Source organism: Callorhinus ursinus, unplaced genomic scaffold (genome assembly GCF_003265705.2).
Source record: "Callorhinus ursinus isolate GAN/ISIS: 27379988/994484 unplaced genomic scaffold, GSC_fseal_2.0 scaffold6, whole genome shotgun sequence".
In the NCBI taxonomy this organism is placed as follows: Eukaryota; Metazoa; Chordata; class Mammalia; order Carnivora; family Otariidae; genus Callorhinus; species Callorhinus ursinus.
Genome location: NW_027397068.1, coordinates 37145112 through 37165447, shown reverse-complemented (window position 1 = coordinate 37165447; position 20336 = coordinate 37145112). Strand labels below are relative to the sequence as shown.

General features: G+C 38.4%; 1 long non-coding RNA gene across 1 annotated transcript in view; it reads right to left on the bottom strand.

Moving 5' to 3' along the window:
- Window positions 1-20336, bottom strand: part of LOC141372983 (uncharacterized) — an 80885-nt gene that overhangs the window by 46482 nt on the left and 14067 nt on the right. The gene's annotated exons all lie outside the window — the stretch shown is intronic.

Genomic DNA, 20336 nt, shown 5'->3' with positions numbered 1-20336 from the left:
AGACGCCCAATGACTGAGCCACCCAGGTGCCCCAGTTGGCATGTTCTTTTAAGTTATCCTGGGGAAAAAAAAGTTTACATTTGACAAAGAGAGAGAGAGAGCACAAGCAGGGGGAGTGGCAGGCAGAGGCAGAGGGAGACACAGGCTCCCTGCAGAGCAGGGGGAGCCCGATGTGGAACTCGATCCCAGGACCCCGGGATCATGACCTGAGCTGAAGGCAGTCGCTTAACCAACCGAGCCACCCAGGCGCCCCGGTACCCAATTATAATTTTGAAAGATGGGTAGGAATTAACCAGACCAGGGACAGGGCTGTTTGAGGCACAAACTGGAACAAGTATCAAGAAAGAACAGGCCAGGGCGCCTGGGTGGCTCAGTTGGTTAAGCGACTGCCTTCGGCTCGGGTCATGATCCTGGAGTCCCGGGATCGAGTCCCACATTGGGCTTCCTGCTCAGCACGGAGTCTGCTTCTCCCTCTGACCCTCTTCCCTCTCATGCTTTCTGTCATTCTCTCTGTCATTCTCTCTCTCTCTCTCTCTCTCTCTCTCTCTCAAATAAATAAATAAATAAATAAATAAATAAATCTTAAAAAAAAAAAAAAAAGAACAGGCCAGGGGTGCCTGGGTGGCTCAGTCATTGGGCGTCTGCCTTCCCCTCAGGTCATGATCCCAGGGTTCTGGGATCGAGCCCCACATCGGGCTCCCTGCTCGGCGGGAGGCCTGCTTCTCCCTCTCCCACTCCCCTGCTTGTGTTCCCTCTCTCCCTGTCTCTCTCTCTGTCAAAAAAATAAAATCTTAAAAAAAAAAAACACAAAACAGGCCAGCTACATCTACTAAATTAAGTGCAATCCTATGGGATCAATGTGTAGGGCTAAAGAATATGGCATGAGACAGCAACCATTCCTTGAGCACCTAGCTTTTAGAATTTAACATTTTTAACTCATTAACAACTCAGATGAAGAATACAAATGTACAAGTAGTAAAGGTTAAAACCTATGCTCTGTTATGCTACAAAGGGCCTGAAATGCTTAGTAAGGAATTCAACTTGATCCTGTAGAATTTTGAGCAAGTAATAGCATGATTAGATTTAAAATTTTTAAATCACCATACTGGCTGGAAAAAAAACAAAGACCTACTTATATGCTGCCTATAAGAGACTCACTTTAGACCTAAAGACACATATAGACATTGAAAGTGAAAGGATGGAAAAAGATATTCCATGCAAATGGAAGAAACAACAACACAAAACAGACCAGGGTAGCAATACATATATCAGACAATATGTTTTAAATATTAAAACAAAGACTATGAGATAATAAAAAAAGGACATTACATAATGATACTCCAACAAAACATAGAATAACTGTAAATATCTATGCAGCCAACATTGGAGCCTTTAAACCATAAAGTAAATATTAACAGACATAAAGGGATGAAACTGAAAGTATTACAATTATAGTAGGGGAATTTAACACCCCACTCATATTAATAAATAGATCAGGCAGAAAATCAATAAGGAAACAGTGCCTTTGAATGACACATTAGACAAGATGGACGTATCAGATACTTACAGAATATTCCATTCAAAAACATCAGAATACACATCCTTTTCAAGTGTGCTTGGAACATTCTCCAGGACAGATCACATGTTAGACCATAAAACAAATCACATAAATTTAAGAGTAGAATCATATCATGCACCTTTTCTGGCCACAACAGTATGGAACTAGAAATCAATCACAAGAAAAAAAAAAAAACTAGAAAAAAAAATACCACAAACACATGGATGCTAAATAACATGGTATGAAAAACCAATGGATCAATAAAGAAACCCAAAGAGGAAATCAAAAAATACATAGGGACAAATGAAGATACAATGGTCCAAAATCTTTGGGATGCAGCAAAAGCAGTTCCAAAAGGGAAATTTAGAGCGATACAGGCTTAAATGAAAAAAAAAATTTGTCAAACAATCTAAACTTATACCTAAAGGAACTAGAAAAAGAAAAAGAAAAAAAAGCCCAAGGTTAGAAGGAAGGAAATAATAAAAACCACAGCACAAATAAATGAAATAGACACACACACTCCCACATACCCACAACAGAAAAGATCAATGAAACCAAAAGCTGGTTCTCTGAAAAAAACAAAACTGATAAATCTTTAGCCAGATTCCTCAAGAAAAAAAGAACACAAATCCAGTAAGAAACAAAAAAAGAGAAAGAACTGACACCACAGAAATACAAAGAGTAGTAAGCAAATAATGTAAAAAATTCTATGCCAACAAATTAGACAACCTAGGAGAAATGAATTCCTGGAAACACACAATCTTTCAAAACTTAACCAGGAATAAATAATAAATCTGAACAGATCAATTACTAGTAACAAAATTGACTCAGTACCAAAAAATTCCCAACAAACAAAAGGCCAGGATCAGACAGCTTCACAGGTGAATTCTACCAAACATTTAAAAAATGTTTGGTCCTACTACAAAAACTAGAAAAAGAAGAAAAGCTTCCAAATACATTGTACAAAGCCAGCATTACCCTGATACCAAAACCAGACAAAGACACTACCAAAAAAAAGGAAAATACAGGCCAATATCCCTGATGAACATAGATGCAAAAATCCTCAACAAAATTTGAGCAAACCAAATTCAACAATACATTAAAAAAAAAAATCATACACCATGATTAAGTGGGATTTATTCCAGGAATGTAAGGGTAGTTCAACATTAGCAAATCATGGGGCACCTGGGTGGCTCAGTTGGTTAAGCGTCTGCCTTTGGCTCAGGTCATGATCCCAGGGTCCCGGGATCGAGCCCCATGTTGCTTCTCCCTCTCCCTCTGCCTGCCACTCCCCCTGCTGTGTTCTCTCTCTGTCAAATAAATAAGTAGAATCTTAAAAAAAAAAAAAAAAAATTAGCAAACCAATCAACATGATATACTGCATTAACAAAGCAAATAGATGCAGAAAAAGCATTTGACAAAGTACAACATCCATTCATAACAACACCCCTCAAGAAAGTAGGTTTAGAGGGAACATACCCCAACATAATAAAGGCCATATATGAAAAACCCACAGTTAACATATTCATCATATAAGACAAGGATGTCCACTTTTGCCACATTTACTAATATAGTATTAGGAGTCCTAGCCACAGCAATCAAACAAGTAATAAAAGGCATCCAAATTGATAAATAAAATTCACCATTTGCACATGACATGATGTTATATATAGAAAATTCTAAAGACCCCCCAAAAAGTTAGAATAATTGAATTCAGCAAATTTGCAGGATAGAAAAATCAATACAAAGAAATCAGTTGTGTTTCTACACACTTATAAGTAGCAGAAACAGAATTTTTTAAAAATCCCATTTACAATAGCAACCAAAAGAATAAAATAGGGGTGCCTGGCTGGCTCAGTTGGTAGATCATGTGACCCTTGATCTTGGGGTTGGGGGTGAGCCCCATGTTGGGTATAGAGATTACTTAAAAAAAAAAAAAAAGAATAAAATACCTAGGAATAAACTTAACCAAAGAGGTGAAACAACTCTGTAAAAAGAAATTGAAGACAACACAAATAAATGGAAAGATATTCCATGTTCATGAATTAGAAGAATATTGTTTAAATGTCTATACTACCAAAAGCAATTACAGATTTAATGCAAGCCCTATCAAAATAGCAACAGCACTTTTCATAGACCTCGAACATATAATACTAAAATTTGTATGGAATCACAAAAGACCCCAAATAGGCAAAGCAATCTTGGAAAAAGAACAAGAAAGGTAGAGGTATCACAATCCCACACTTCAAGATAAACTCCAAAGCTGTAGTAATCTAAACAGTATGGTACCGGCACGGAAACAGACACATAGATCAATGGAACAGACTAGAGAGCCCAGAAATAAATCCATGCGCTATGATCAATTAATCTGACAAAGGAGGCAAGAATATACAATGGGGAAAAGATAGCTTCTTCAATAAATGGTGCTGGGGAAACTGGACAGCTACATACATACAAAAGAATGAAACTGCACCACTTTTTTACACCATATACAAAAGTAAACTCAAAATGCATTTACGACCTAAATGTAAGACCTGAAGACAACATGGATGGACCTAGAGGGTATTATGCTGAGTGAAATAAGTCAGACAAATACATGATTTCACTTATATGTGGAATCTAACAAAATGAATAAGCAAACATAAGGCAGAAACAGACCCATAAGTACAGAGATGGCTGCCAGAGGGGAGATATGGGTGGGGGGTTGCACAAAATGGTGAATGGGAGGGGGGACTGTTTTCTGGTTGTAGAATGAATAAGTCATGGAGATGAAAGGTACCAGATAGGGAATGCAGTCAATGGTACTGTAATAATGTTGTATGACAGATGGCAGCTACACTGAGCACAGCATAACATACAGGCTTGTCGAATCACAGTCTTGTACCCCTGAAACTAACGTAACATTGTGTGTCAACTGTACATCAATAAAAAACAAATACTTTCCATGGAAAACAATAAAAATAAAAAATAAGACTGCAGCTTCAGGAAACCTCAGCTGAACTGCCTGAGGTATCTGCAGTGAGAATGTTCTTGCTGATCCTATACCTAGAGCCTTTCTCTATGCCACCATGATGCTCTGCCAAAGAGGTCCTACATAGAGTTTGGATTTGCCCTCCCTTTCTGAGGCCTTTGGGGTGATAGGACCCTAGGATGAGACTAAAGCCTTTCTACCCTTCTCTCCCTCTCTTTCTCAATCTCTCTCTCTCTCTCTCTCTCTCTCTCTCTCACACACACACGGTCAAAGTAGTCATATAAATGGTTAACACTGTAACTGAAGAAAAATAGTTTCAGCAAAACATTTATTTTGATAGAAAAAGCAACATGGAATCCTAGAATCTTGGAGTTAGAACAATCCTTAAAAGCCATCCCTTCTAGGGGTGTCTGAGTGGCTCAGTAGGTTAAGCATCTGCCTTTGGCTCAGGTCATGATCCCAGGTTACTGGGATCAAGCCCCACATCCAGCTCCCCAATCAGCAGGGAGCCTGCTTCTCCCTCTGCCTCTGCCCCTCCCTGCCACTCGTGTGCTCTCTCTCAAATGGATCATATAGAAAATCTTAAAAAAAAAAAAAAAAAAGCCATCTCTTCTAACCTCCCACAGAACGCTTTAATCTCCCCTGGAACATCCCTGACTGAACGTGGATACTCCAGTGATAGGAAGCTCACTTCCTCTGAGGCTCCCTAGACCTGGCTCTGCCACCAACAAATATCTTAACCTCTTGTGACTCAGTCTCCAGGTATGTATAATAAAATGATACCTTCTACCCTACCTTCCTACAAAGATAAAATGAGATATTTTGGGAAAGATATAAATTACTATAGCTGTCCTGGAAAGCAGAAGAGCAAATTTATTACAGAAGAGTAAAAGGATTATCAGGCAGTGATTGAGATCGGAGGCTATATATTTATATTGAACCCCATCAGCCTGATTGTGCTCTTTGCCAATCTTCAGCTTAGATACAGGTTATATCAATGGGTAGTTATACTTCACCAGGTTTAGGATTTTGTTAGGTAAGTACAACAAAAGGAGGGAGGTCAGAAAAGTGAGAGTATTTGCAGAGACATGATAACAATGATTAAAACGCTATTTATCTTTAACATAATTATTTTTATGCTAGGAATTTAGAAGTAAAACCATAGTGGACGTATACCATCAATTACCTTACTAATGGCACTGATCACCAATTTCCAATGTGTCAGGGATGAAAGTGGGACTGTCCCATATATCCTAGCAATTTTCCAACACCAGCAGTGTGTCCTACAATTCAACTCAATTCTGACACTACCTGGAGATGGCATCAGATCCCACAGTTAAGCGCTCACTCTACAAGATTGCTCTCCACTTTACACCCCAATCCCAAGCCTAGGTTGTTACCTGTGCTTTCGAACACCTGGCTATAAATCACAGATTCCCACAATCCCCTCCTTGGGTTCAATTAATTTGCTAGAGCCACTCACAGAACTCAGGAAACCTGTTTACACATTAGCTTGCTGGTTTATTACATAGGATATTAAGGGTACAGATGAACATGATGAAAAGATACATAGGGCAAGATCCCAAACAAAGGAGCTTCTATCCTTCTGGAGTTGGGGGCCTGGCACAGTGGCACATGGAAGTGTTCTGGTTCCCCAACCCAAAAGCTCTCTGAACCCTGTCCTTTTGCATTTTTAAGGAGGCATCATTACACAGGCAAAACTAATTAAATTCAGTGGCCACTAGTTCTTGACCCCAATCTCTAAGTCCCTCTTCCCTCCCTGGAGACCCAGGGGTTTCAACCCTCTAATCACAGGGTTGGCCTCCCTGGCAGGGCACAAATCCTTAGGTGGGGTCCAAAAATCAGGTGAATCACATAACAAAAGACACCTTGAGCACTCTGTCTACTTAGGAAATTCCAGTGGTTGTAGGAGCTCTGTGTCAGAAATGGGACAAAGGTCAATATGTATTTCTTATTATAAATCACAATATCAGTTTTACTTTGGAAGATGTCAAGCTGATTTTTACTTACAGGTTGAAATATTTAGTTTTTATCTCATTCAGTCACCTCCTTCATAACCAATCTGTATGTAGGTATGATTAAAACTCTTGTTTTTGTTCCTAATGCCATATCTTCACATATTTACTTAAGGCTTTTCATCATCAAACAGTGAGTTTCCAGCTTTTAGCTTTTCCCCAACACTCTAATTTTAAATCTAGAATGAAGAGGCCCTGAGAGGAGAATCACAAAGACCATATATAGGACTGGGGGATGGAAAAAGAAAAATGTATAATATAACATGGTTGGAAAGACTTTATTCATGTCCACAGAAACCATATGCAAAATTCTGTAAGAAAAACAATAAATAGATATTTGGAAATATATCATAAACAAGTTTCTGAGTTAAGTATTCAGAGTCTAAGAATATATTAATGATAAAAGCATATAAAAATATTGAGAGCAGTATCTTACCTTTTTAAATTTTTTTTTAAAGATTTTTATTTATTTATTTGACAGAGAGCGACACAGCGAGAGAGGGAACACAATCAGGCGGAGCAGGAGAGGGAGAAGCAGGTTCCCGCAGAGCAGGGAGCCCGACATGGGGCTCGATCCCAGGACCCTAGGTTCACAACCTGAGCCAAAGGCAGACGCTTAACGACTGAGCCACCCAGGCACCCCAAGAGCAGTATCTTACTTTAGACCCAAGTAAAAATTATCCATAGAAGTCTCAAGTATTATTTTTGTATATGAAGTGGAGAACTTATTTTATCTAACAAAACAAATTGAATAGCACATTTTGCCACAGACATATTCTTTGAACATAATGATATGCATAACTTCATGTTATCACAAACTTTCTAACATTGCCTATTACAAGATACCACTGTGAAAATGGATTATACCATATTAATTTTGGTTCGGAAGATTACTACATATCAACCACATCTGTTAATCCCTGGAATATAATATCTAATTTTCTGAATGTAGTTATATTTAACAATATAATTTTAATCATATTTAATTTTATAATTTTACAATTATAATTTATAATTAGTAGTCAAAATCTGTTTGAGATAAAATAGTCCAGAAAAAAACTCTTACACATATAGTCAAATGATTTTTGACAAGGGTGCCAAGACTATTCAGTGGGAAAAGGACAGTTTTTTCAACAAATGGCACTGGGAAAACCAGATATCAACAAGAAAAAAAAAAATGAAGATGGACCATTACCTTATACCATATACAAAAACTAACACAAAGTGGATCAAAGACTCAAATGTGGATCAAAGACAAATTTAAGAGCTAAAACTATACGACTCTTAGAAGAAAACATAGGGTAAACCTTCATGACATTAGATTGGGCAAGGATTTCTTGGCTATGACACCAAAACCATAAGTAACAAAAGCACAAATAAACTGGACACTTCATCAATATTCAAAGCCTTTGTGCATCAAAAGACATTATGAACAAAGTGAAAGGGCAATCCCCCAAAATGGGAAAAAAATTCACAAAGCATATTTGTGATAAGGGATTAATAGCAAGAACATATAAATAAACTAAGACTCGGCAACAACAAAAAAAACCCAATTCAAAAATGGGTAAGGGACTTAAACATTTCTCCAAAGAATATTATACAAATGGCCAATAAATACATGAAGATGCTCAACATCATCAGTCATTAGAAATGTCAAGTTAAAACCACAATGAGATACCACTTCACACCCATTAGGATGACTTATTTTAAAAACGTGGGAGGGCCACAAACAAATGGAAATATAGTCCATATTCATGGATTGGAGGAACAAATATTATTAAAATATCCATATTACCCAATCTACAGATTTAATGCAATTCCTATCAAAATACCAACAGCATTCTTAACAGAACTAGAACAATCCTACAATTTGTATGGAATCACAAAAGACCCCAAACACCCAAAGCAAACTTGAAAACAAAAAAACAACAAAGCTGTAGGTATCACAATTCCGGATTTCAAGTTACACTACAAAGGTGTAGTAATCAAAACAGTATGGTACTGGCACAAAAATAGACACATAGATCAATGGTACAGAATAGAGAGCCCAAAAATAAACCCACACTTATATGGTCAATTAATCTTTGACAAAGCAGAAAAGAATATGCAATGGGAAAAAAACAGTCTCTTCAACAAATGGTGTTGGGAAAACCAAACCACTACATGCAAAACAATGAAACTGGACCATTTTATTACATCATATATGAAAATGAATTCAAAATGGATTAAGGATCTAAATATGAGACCTGAAGTCATAAAAATCCTAGAAAAGAATACAAGCAGTAATTTCTCTGACATCAGGGGTAACATTTTTCTAGCTACGTCTCCTTAGGCAAAGGAAACAAAAGCAAAAATAAACTACCGGGATTACATCAAAATAAAAAGCTTCTGCACAGCAAAGGAAACAACTAATGATACTAAAAGACAACCTACTAGGGGTGCCTGGGTGGCTCAGTCGTTAAGCATCTGCCTTCGGCTTAGGTCATGATCCCAGGGTCCTGGGATTGAGCCCCGCATCGGGCTCCCTGCTCAGCGGGGAGCCTGCTTCTCCCTCTCCCACTCCCCCTGCTTGTGTTCCTGCTCTCTCTCTCTCTGTTCCCACCCACTGCCCCCCACATATACGCACATTTCAGAAGCCAGCTGCAGGTCCAGGTTATCACCTGTGCTTCCGACCAACCAACTATAGATTGGAGGTTCTAATGACCCTGGGTTCAGTTAATTTGCCAAAGTGGCTAACTGAACTCAGGGAAACACATCTACCAGATTATGGATGGGTATGATAATGGGTAAACAGCCAGATGAAGAGATGTGTAAGGTAAGATCTCAGATGTTCCTGAATGAAGGAGCTTTTGTCCCCATGGAGTTGGGGTGCATCATCCTCTCAGTATGGATGTGTTCACAAACCTGGAAGCTCTCTGAACCCCATACTTTTGGGATTTTATGGAGGCTTCCTCACATAGGCATGATCAATTATTAATGTCATTTCTAGCCCCTTTAGCCACTCTGGAGGACAGAGGTAAGGCTGAAAATTCTAAGCCTCTAATCATGGCTTTGTCTTTCTGGTGACCAGTCCCTACCCAGGAGCCTTCCTAGAGGTACCTCACTAGAACAAAAGATGCTCCTAGTGCTCTTATCACTGAGGAATTCAGAAGAGTTTTAGGAGCCCTGTGTAAGGGATGGGGTCAAAAACCAAATATTAAAACAAGATTGCCCCTTGGGGCGCCTGGGTGGCTTAGTTGGTTAAGCATCTGCCTTCGGCTCAGGTCATGATCCCAAGGTCCTGGGATCGAGCCCCATGTTGGGCTCTCTGCTCAGCGGGAGCCTGTTTCTCCCCCTCCCTACCACTCCCCCTGCTTGTACTCACTCCGTAAAATAAATAAATAAAATCTTAAAACAACAACAACAAGATTGCCCCTAGTGTTCTTATAATTTAGGAAATTACAAGGGTTTTAGGAGCTTTGTGCCCAGGAATTTGGGGCAGAGACCAATATATATATATATTTTTTTCTATTATCTTACAATAACAAAATGTACTATATACATATAATGGAATATTATTCAGCCTTAAATAGGAGTGAAAATCTGACATATGCTACAACACAGATGAACCCTGAAAACATGCTAGGTGAAATAAGCCAGACAAAAGAACAAATATTGTATGATTCCACTTATGTGAATAACCTAGAACAAATTCATAATGACAGAAAGAAGATCAGAGGTTGCCAGGAATAAAGGGAAGGAGGTAAAAGAGAGTTACTGTTTAATGGGTACAGACTCTGCTTGAGGTAAAAAAATTCCAGAGATCAATAGTGGTGATGGTTGCATAACACTGTGAATATACTTAATACCAATGAATTGTACACTCATTAAAAAGAAAATGTTATATATGTTATATATATATTTTATCACATTTTTTAAAAAAGCAATAAAAGCAAAAAAAGTGGACTATATCAAACTAAAAAGCTTCTGCACAACAAAGGAGACCCATCAACAAAACAAAAAGGCAACCTACTGAATGGGAGAAAATATATGGAAATCATATAGTTGATAAGGGGCTAATAGTCAAAATATATAAAGAATTCATACAACTCAATAGCAAAAAAAAAGTGAACAATCTGATTGAAAAATGGGCTGAGAATCTGAATAGACATTTTTCCAAAGACATTCAAATGGCCAAAACACAGGAAAAGATGTTCAACAACACCAATAATCAGGGATAGGCAAATCAAAACAACAAGGAGATAACACCTCACACAAGTCAGAGTGGCTAGTATCAACAAGACAAATAGAAAGTGCTGGCATGGATGTGGAGAAAAGGGAACCCTTGTGCACTGTTGGTAGGAATGTAAATTGGAGCAGCCACTATGGAAACAGTAGAGAGGTTCCTCAAAAAAATGGAAAATAGGACTATCATATAATCTAACAATTCCACTTAGGTATTTATCCAAAAGAAATAAAAACATGAAGTCAAAAATATATATGCACCCCCCATGTTCACTGTAGCATTATTTACAGTAGTCAAGACATGGAAACAACCTAACTCTCCATCCATGGGTGAATGGATAAAGAAAATGTTGTGTGTACATACACACAACACACACACACTATACAACAGAATATTATTCAACCATAATAAAGAATGAAATCTTGCCATTTGTCACAACACGGATGGACCTCCAAGGCATTATGCTAAGTGAAATAAGTTGGATAGGGAAAGACAAATACCACATGATCTCACTTATATATGGAATCTAAAATAGCAAAAACAAAAAAACAAAACCCAGTTCATAGATACAGAAAACAGACTGGTGGTTGCAAGAGGCAGAAAGGTGGAGAAGGGGGTGTGGAGGGAGAGAAATGGGTGAAGGAGCTTAAAAGGTGAGAACATCGTTATAAAATAAATAAGTCATGGGGATGTAATGTACAGCACGAGGACTGTAGTTAATTATACTATATTGCATATTTTAATGTTGCTGAGAGTAGATCTTAAAAGTTACATAATATATGATTCTAGTATCTTGTTGAGAATTTCTGCATTCATGTTCATCAGGGGAAAATTGGCCTGTAATTCTCCTTTTTAGTGGGGTCTTTGTCTGGTTTTGGAATCAAGGTAATGTTGCCCCCAGAGAAGGAGTTTGGAAATTTTACTTCCATTTCTATTTTTTGGAACTTGAGAATTATTCACCATGATCAAGTGGAATTTATTCCTGGGCAGCAGGGGTGATTCAACATTTGCAAATCAATCAACGTAATACACCATATTAATAAAAGAAAGGGTAAGAACCAGATCCTCTCAACAGATGCAGGAAAAGCATTTGACAAAATACAGCATTGATTCTTGATAAAAACCCTCAACAAAGTAGAGGTAGAAGGAACATAACCTCAACATTGTAAAGGCCATATTCAAAAGACCCAGAGCTAATCATCCTCAATGGGGAAAAATCAAGAGTTTTTCCTCTATGGTCAGGAATAAGACAGGGATGTCCACTCTCACCATTGCTATTTAACATAGTACTGGAAGTCCTAGCCTCAGCAATCAGACAACAAAAACAACAAAAAGGCATCCAAATTGGCAAGGAAGAATTCAAACTTTCACTATTCACAGATGACATGATACTTTATGTAGAAAACCCAAAAGAGGGGTGCCTGGGTGGCTCAGCTGGTTGAGTGTCTGCCTTCGGCTCAGGTCATGATCCTGGGGTCCTGGGATCGAGCCCCACGTCGGGCTCCCTGCTCCGCGGGGAGCCTGCTTCTCCCTCTCCCACTCCCCCTGCTTGTGTTCCCTCTCTCGCTGTGTCTCTCTCTGTCAAATAAATAAATAAAATCTTAAAAAAAAAAAGAAAACCCAAAAGACTCCACCAAAAAATTACTAGAATACACAAATTCAGCTAAGTCGCAGGATATAAAAAATCAGCGTACTGAAATCTGTTGCATTTCTACACACCAAAAATGAAGCAGCAGAAAGAAAAATCAAGGAATCTATCCCATTTACAATTGCACCAAAAACGCTAAAATATCTAGGAATAAACCTAGCCAAAGAGGTAAAGGATCTGTCCTCTGAAAACTGTAGAACACTGATGAAAGAAATTGAAGAGGACACAAAGAAATGGAAAAGCATTCCATGCTCATGGGTTGGAAGCAAATATTGTTAAAATATCTATACTGCCCAAAACAAGCTACACATTTCATGCAATCCTTATCAAAATACCACCAGCATTTGGGGCACCTGGGTGGCTCAGTCAGTTAAGCATCTGACTCTTGATTTCGGCTCATGTCACGATCTCAGAGTTGTGAGACTGAGTCCCACATCTGGCTCCACGCTCAGTGTGGAGTGCTTGAGATTCTCTCCCTCTGCCCCTCCCCCTGCTCTCTCTCTCTCTGAAATAAATAAATAAAATCTTAAAAAATATATCACCAGTATTTGTCACAGAGTTAGAACAAAGAGTCCTAAAATTTGTATGGGACCACAAAAGACCCCAAACAGCCAAAGCAATTTTGAAAAAGAAAAGCAAAGCAAGATACATCACAATTCCGGACTTCAAGCTATATTACAAATCTGTAGTTACCAACACAGTATGGTACTGGCACCAAAACAGACACGTAGATCAATGCAACAGAAGAGAAAACCCAGAAAGGGACCTACAACTATATGGTCAACTAACCTTTGACAAAGCAGGAAAGAATATCCAATGGATAAAAGACAGTCTCTTCAACAAATCAGAAAGCAACATATAGGAGACTGAGACTAGAACACTTTCTTACACCACACACAAAAATAAATTCAAAATGGATGAAAGACCTAAATGTGAGAGATGAAACTATCAAAATCCTAGAGAAGAACATAGGCAGCAACCTCTCTGATCTCAGCTGAAGCAACTTCTTACTAGACACATTGCCACAGACAAGGAAACAAAAGCAAAAAAACTATTGGGACTTCATCAAGATAAAAAGCTTCTAAACAGCAAAGGAAACAATCAACAAAACTAAAACACAACCTATGGAATGGGAGAAGATATTTGCAAATGACATATCTGATAAAGGGTTAATATCCAAAATCTGTAAAGAACTTAGCAAACTTGACATCCCAAAAATAAATTATCCAATTAAGAAATAGGCAGAATACATGAACAGATATTTTTCCAAAGAAGACACAGAGATCGCTAACAGACACATGAAAAGATGCTCAACATCACTCATCATCAGGGAAATACAAATCAAAACCACAATGAGATACCACCTCACACCTGTCAGAATGGCTAAAATTAACAACACATAAAACAGATGTTGGCAAGAATGTGGAGATAAGGGGAACCCTCCTACACTGTTGGTGGGAACGCAAACTGGTGCGGCCACCCTGGAAAACAGGATGGAGTTTCCTCAAAAAGTTGAAAATAGAGCTACCCTATGGCCTAGCAATTGCACTACTAGGTATTTACCATAGGACACAAAAATACTGATTTGAAGGGACACATGCACCCCAATGTTTATAGCAGCACTATCCACAATAGCCAAACTATGCAAAGAACCCAAATGTCCATCGATTGATGAATGGATAAAGAAGAGGTGCTGTGTATGTATATATGTATATGTAATATCAGCAATATTACTCAGCCATCAAAAAGAATGAAGTCTTGCCATTTGCAATGACATGGATGGAGATAGAGTTATTGCGCTAATTGAAATAATCATGATCTCAGGGGTGTGAGATCGAGCCCCCTGTCAGGGATCCTGCTTAAGATTCTCTCTCTCTCCCTCTCCCCACCCTCTGCTTGTGCTACTATGTGCCAGGCATTCCTTAAGGCTGTAGGAATAGGTCATTGAACAAAATGTACAAATATCCCTGTCCTCATGGAACTTAGATTAGAATCAGGGGAAATGGACAATGAACAATAAACATAATAAATCCACTGAATGTTAGAAAGTGGTAAGTGATATAGAAAAAAGGATGGTAGGGTATCAGTGCAGGGGGTGAGAAAAGATGGGCACGGTGCAGTATTAGAATAGTCCAGATTAGCCCCATTAAAAGGTGATATAAGAGCAAAGATATGTTTTCTGTCTCCCCAGATGGTCTTAAAGTCTATTACCATGTAATTTATTTTTGGGCTTTCCTTTCTGGTACAATGCCAAACTCTTAGTAGGTTATAAAATGAATTAAGTGAAATAGGTCTTTATCTTTAAAAGAAACTGACTCTGTGTGTGTCCACATGTTCACACACATGTGGTTGTACATACACAGAAATTCTTTACATTCTAAATTCATTGCTATTTTATATTTCATTTATATATACATTAAATATATATACACACACTGCTTCATTTAAAAAAGATTAAAAGCGACTACAAAGACGACATACAGGGGCACCTGGGCAGCTCAGTCGCTTAAGGGTCTGCCTTTGGCTTAGGTCATGATCCCAGGGTCCTGGTATTGAGCCCCACATTGGGCTCCCTGCTCAGTAGGGAGTCTGCTTCTCCTTCGGCCCCCACATCCCCCCGCTTGTGCCTCTCTCTCCCCCCAATAAAATATTTTTTAAAAGGAGACATACAATTAAAATATTTATTCTCTATTAAATTTTCTAATTAAGGGCACCAGAATGGCTCAGTTGGTTAAGTGTCTGACTCTTGATTTTGGCCCAGGTCATGATCTCAGGGGTGTGAGATCGAGCCCCCTGTCAGGGATCCTGCTTAAGATTCCCTCTCTCCCTCTCCCCACCCTCTGCTTGTGCTTTTCCTCTTTCTCTCTCTCTCTCTCTCTCTCTCTCTCGATAGATGATAGAGAGATACCTAAAGTTACTAATTAAATTGTAGAAAATCAGGACTAACTGAAAGAATAGAAACATGTAATTGAAGACCAACATAATGCCTTAAACTTCAGTGCCTGCCTGATGCATCTTTAAACTAGACTTAAAAGATATATGGTTACTTGATTCTTATTATCAGAAAAGAGGAAGGCTTTTAGGGAGGAGAAAAAGTTTTCATAACTCTGAACTGTAGAAGGAATTTTCACAGAACTTCATTATAAGAGACAACTGGATAAAGCAGGAAATGGAATTTATTATTATTACAATAAAACAAATTTCACAAAGCTGTTTTAAGTAAACTTTGATAAAAAGGAAAATTATAGTATTTAAAAAATAACTCAATGTAAGAAATTCCACAAAAATACCAGACTAAATAGCTTTCTAGTGTATAACTTGATCCTTGGATAGAATTGAGAATGTAAGAGTGAAAAGTCCCTCAGACAATGTCCCTCAAATACCATTTCTCTCAGCGAGGCTCTTGGCTAGCAGGAAGAAGTTATAATGTGACAATTACTAATGACAAGACTTGGAATGCTGCTAGTTTATATTTCTAACTGATGATAGAACCATATGCTTTGGAAATGGCAGAATTGACATCAAATCATGAAATCTGAGATAACCTGTGTTATGGCTGCCTCCTCTGACCATTTCATTTCAAGCAAAATAAAAATTTTCCTCAATAAGCTGCTTTTAATTGAATCTATTTTAGTTCTTAAAAATCACTTTTTTACTGGAATTCCAGAGCTCCATGTTGTTGTAAAGTACAGCTGAAATAATTTTGACTGGAACACTTTCAAAGCAGCTGTTGACATTGTCCACAATAGCCAAAGAATAGCCTCAGTCATGAATCCCTGAAGCATCTGCTTAGAGCTGCATGACTTCCTGGTGTATAATTTAACTACAAAATGTCTTTCTAGAAAACTAAAATTCAATTTGCTGGGTGGCAATGCTAGAAACCAATTACCTATTGTGCAAAAGTCACTGATTTTATTTTTCAGTTAATAAATTTCCTGAATAACCTTTCTGTGCTAGTTACTGTTCAAAATATATTTCTGTTGATGTTGAGTTACGTTTTCCTGATAATTTAAAAATGGGACTTTTTTTTTTTTTTTTTTTTTTTTTTTTTAGATCAGGGAGACTTTCATGTTAGATGGCAGAGGAGAAGGATCCTAAGCTCACCTTGTCCCGTGGATACAACACCCACGTCAGTGTAAATAACCCAGAAAATGAGCCAAAGCCTGGCAGAACAGACTCTCCATAGTTAAATGTAAACAAGAGGCCACAGCCAAGAGGATAGGAGGGTCAGAGAGGCAGTCAGGAACTAAAAGGACCCATGGGACTCTCTGTGAGAAAGAGGGACCAGTCAGTGCAGAGAGGGGAGAGGAGCAGATTGGCACACCCAGCATCCCAGGCGTGGGGAAATGAATCCCATAACATTTGGCCCTGAAAACCAGAAGGGCCTAACAATCAGTGGGGCTTAACACCTGGAAATTTAAAAATCAGCAGGCTCAGCTCTAGGAGAGCCAGAAGGGCAGATTCCCCACCCTTAAGGAGACAGCACAGCGGAGATACAGCATAGAAATAACAGTTTAACAAATACCCGGGGTATATGGAAGGAGAATTGCTTACTAATCTCTGAGCCTCAGCCAGAAGGGTGGGGATCATTGAGACACCTCTTCAAGAACACAAAAGCAGGCACTGCCATTTCCCTCTCTCAGCCCCCAACCTAGAAACATGGAGACCTGAAGGAACCAGTGCAGCACAACACCATCCACTTAACTGGTTAATAGCATACACTACTCCATGGCTTCCGCAGATCTGCCCCCTCCAACCTAGCTGGCCTCCACAGTTTTCCCAGGGGGCTACATGTTTCCTGCCACAGAAAACCAGCATGGAGCTTGCTAGAACTGTGTCCCCACCCCACATTCTCCTACGTACCTGCCCCCTCCAATAAACCCTTCACCAGAGCACATCCAAAGTAGAGCCACAAGCCTGGCAGTGTGCAAGGAGCCCTGACAAGGACCAGCACCACTCCAATGTGACTCCTGCCTGGGGAGAGGGAAAGTCAACCACACACAACAGCCTGACTGTGGCCCCAGCAGTGAGTTGAGGACAGACATCTAGGCTGACTACTGGCCTCACCCACCAGTGGAAGCTTTTCAGAGAACAACACAGGGAAAGCACCCTGCAGTACACTGCTACAACATCTCTGGAAAACACTTGGTCTGACCCACACTGGCCCACTACCAACACAGGGATCAAACCCTGCTCACAACAGGCAAAGAGAGCCACCACAGATGACTGAACTGAAGGCAAATGTGGCAAAGCCACAACAGTAGGACACAAGGAACACAACATAGGAGACACCCCTGGAGCACCAGGTTCTGGTAAACAGGGGACACTGCACTGCAAGGCACTACAGGACCTTTTCTTCATAAGGTCATTACCCTCAAGAGCAAGAGACATAGCAGAATTTCCTAACAAAGAGAAACAGACATGGAGAGTTAGACAAAATGAGGAGGCAGAGGAATATGTCCCAAATGAAAGAATGGAACAAAATCACAGCAAGAGAGCTAAATGAAACAGAAATAATATGTCTTGTAGAGAATTTAAAGTAATGCTCATAAAACAGCACTGGAAAAGAGTAGAGGAGCTCAGTGAGACCCTCAACAAAGATATAGAAAACATAAAAAAGAACCAATCAGAGATGAAGAACTCAATAACTAAAACTAAAAATGGACTCTATGGAATAGACTAGAGGAAGCTGAACAGATTGGTGACCTGGAGGACAAAGTAACAGAAGAAATCAAGCTGAACAAGAGAGAGAAAAAAAAATAATAGAGTTAGGGAACTCAGTGGCAGCATCAAATGTAATAACATTCCCATTATAGAAATTTCAGAAGGAGAAGAGAGAGGAAAGGGTCAGAAGGAAAAAAAGCCGAAAACTTCCTGAGCCTGGGGGACGAAACAGAAATCCAGGCCCAGAAAACACAGAGAATCCCTAAAAATCAACCCAAGAAGGTTGGCAAAAAGTGGTGGATAAAGAGAGAATTTTAAAAACAGCAAGAAAAAAGTAAACAGTTCTCTATAAAGAAAACCCTAGAAGGCTATCAGTGGATATTTTAGCAGAAAGTTTGCAGGCCAAAAGAGAGTGGCATAACATATTCAGAGCACAGAAAGGAAAAAGTCTACAACCAAGAATACTCTATCCAGCAAGGCTATCATTCAAAATAGAAGGAGAGATAAAGAGTTTCTCAAACAAAAGTTAAAGGAATTCATCACTAAACCAGTCCAAAAGAACTATTAAAGGGAACTCTCTGGGTGGAAAGACCATAAGTAAGAGTAAGAAAAGTAGGAAGGACAAAAGCAGTAAAATTAAATATATCTATAAAAAAATCAGTCAAGGAATTTACAAAATAAAAGTATGTAAAGTATGACACCATATACCTAAAACGTATGGGGGTGGGAAGGAGCAAAGAATGGGTTCAAACTTAAATGAACTAAACTTAGTATAGAATGCCTTTGCATAAGATGCTACATATGAACCTAATGGTAACCACAAATCAAAAACCAGTGACATGCAAAAAACAAAGAGAAAGGAATCCAAGTATGTCACTAAAGAAAGCCAATAAACCATAAGAACACAGAAAAAGAGAAGAAAGGTACAAAGAAGAACTACAAAAACAACCAGAATACAAATGACAAAATGGCAATAAGTACATACCTATGAATAATTACTTTGGATGTAAATGGACTAAAAGCTCCAATCAAAAGACATAGTGTGACAGAAGGGATAAAAAGCAAGACCCATCTATATGTTGCCTACAAAGGACTCATTTCAGACCTAAAGACATATGTAAATTGAAAGTGAAGGGATGGAAAATAATTTATCATGCAAATGGAAGTAAAAAGAAAGCTGGGGTAGTAATACTTATATCAGACAAATAGACTTTAAATGAAGACCAACAAGAGACAAAAAGGACACTGTATAATTGTAAAGGGAACAATCTGACAAAAAGATACAATTGTAAATATTTATGCACTCAACATGGGAGTACCCTAATACATAAAGCAGCTCATAACAAATATAAAGAACATAGTTAACAGTAATACAATAATAGTAGGGGACTTTAACACCAATGGATAGATCATCCAAACAGAAAATCAACAAGGAAACAGTGGCTTTGAATGACACATTGGGCCAAACGGATCTAAAAAATATATTCAGAACATTCCAATCAAAAAGAGTGGAATACAGATTCTTTTCAAGTGCACAGGGAACATTCTCCAGAAGAGATCACATGTTAGTCCACAAAGTAAGTCTCAACAAATTGAAGAAGACTGAAGTTATACCATGCATCTTTTCCAGCCATGGAATCAACCACAAGAAAAAATCTGAAAAGAACACAAATACATAGAGGTTAAATGACATACTACTTACAATGAATGGGCCAACCATTAAATCAAAGAGGAAATAAAAAAAAATACATGCAGACAAATGAAAACACAACAGTCCAAAATCCGGGATGCAGCAAAAGCTGTTCTAAGAGAGAAGTTTATAGCAATACAGGCCTACCTCAAGAAGAAAAATCTCAAATGACCAACCTAAACTTACATGTAAAGGCATTAGAAAAAGAATAAACAAATTCCAAAACCAGTAGAAGGAAATTAAAGATTAGAACAGAAATAAAATAGTGTAAAAAAAAAAAAACCAATAGAACAGATAAATGACACCAGGAGCTGGTTCTGTGAAAAGATCGATAAAATTGAAAAATGTTTAGACAGATTCATCAAAAACAGAAAGGACTCAAAATCAGAAATGAAAGAGGAGAAATAACAACAGACACCAGAGACTTACCAAGGATTATAAGAATACTATGAAAAATTGTATGTCAACAAATTGGACAACCTAGAAGAAATGGATAAATTCCTAGAAATATATAACTGCCCAAAACTAAACCAAGAATAAATAG